The sequence below is a fragment of the Dromiciops gliroides genome, chromosome 1 (assembly GCF_019393635.1).
Source record: "Dromiciops gliroides isolate mDroGli1 chromosome 1, mDroGli1.pri, whole genome shotgun sequence".
Classification (NCBI taxonomy): domain Eukaryota; kingdom Metazoa; phylum Chordata; class Mammalia; order Microbiotheria; family Microbiotheriidae; genus Dromiciops; species Dromiciops gliroides.
This window is the reverse complement of record NC_057861.1, coordinates 344,094,095-344,095,020: the sequence shown is the minus strand read 5'-3', so window position 1 is coordinate 344,095,020 and position 926 is coordinate 344,094,095. Positions and strand designations below refer to the sequence as shown.

Here is a 926-nt window from a genome sequence, read left to right as displayed (position 1 = left end):
AACTGTGGAATATATCACTGGAAATGCAACTGACCTAGAAAATAGATCTAGGAGATATAATATAAGAATTATTGGACTATATGAAAGCCATTATCAAATAAAAAATGGTCTAGACACTATTCCAGGAGATTATCAAGGAGAACTGCTCTGATATTGTAGAATCAGAGGATAAAATTGTCATTGAAAGAATCCATTGAACGCCTCCTGAAAGAGACCCCAGAAGAAAAACTCCAAGGAATATTGTAGCCAAATTACAGAATTATCAGGTGAAGGAGAACTTACTACAAGCAGCCAGAAAGAAACAATTTAAATTTCTAGAGCCACAGTCAAGATTACACAGGACCTAGCAGTTTTGACATCAAAGGATCACAGGACTTGGAATATGATATTCTGGAATGCAAAGGAGCTTGGATTACAAACCAAGAATCAACTAACCAGCAAAATTGAACATTATCTCTCTGGGGGAAAGATGGACATCCAATGAAATAGGGGACTTCCAAGGTTTCCTGAAGAAAAGACCAGAACTGCTCGCTTCAGCAGCACATATACTAAAATTGGAATGATACATAGAAGATTAGCATGGCCCCTGTGCAAGGATGATATGCAAATTTGTGAAGAAAAGACCAGAACTGAACAGAAAATTTGATCTTCAAATACAAGACTCAAGAGAAGTATAAAAAGGTAAATGGAAAAAAAGTTATTCAATAAGTTTTAACTGTTTACATCCCTAAGAGGGAAGTAATACTTTTTACTATTGAGATCTGTATCTCTGTTAGGGTATAGTTACTAAATAGACTTTGATGGGTGCTATAAAGAAACTTAAAGGGCAGAAGAAAAGGAAAATAGGGGGAGGAGAGGAAAGGCGAGGTGCAATGGGGTTAATTACATCATATGAAGACAAATAAAAACTTATTACAATAGAGGGA

At 35.7% G+C, this 926-nt stretch overlaps 1 non-coding gene across 1 annotated transcript; it reads left to right on the top strand.

Moving 5' to 3' along the window:
- The first annotated feature begins 524 nt into the window (after positions 1–524).
- LOC122737634 lies at positions 525–631 on the top strand. The gene has a single exon (XR_006354448.1). It is a non-coding gene; the product is annotated as a U6 spliceosomal RNA (small nuclear RNA).
- Positions 632–926: the final 295 nt, after the last annotated feature.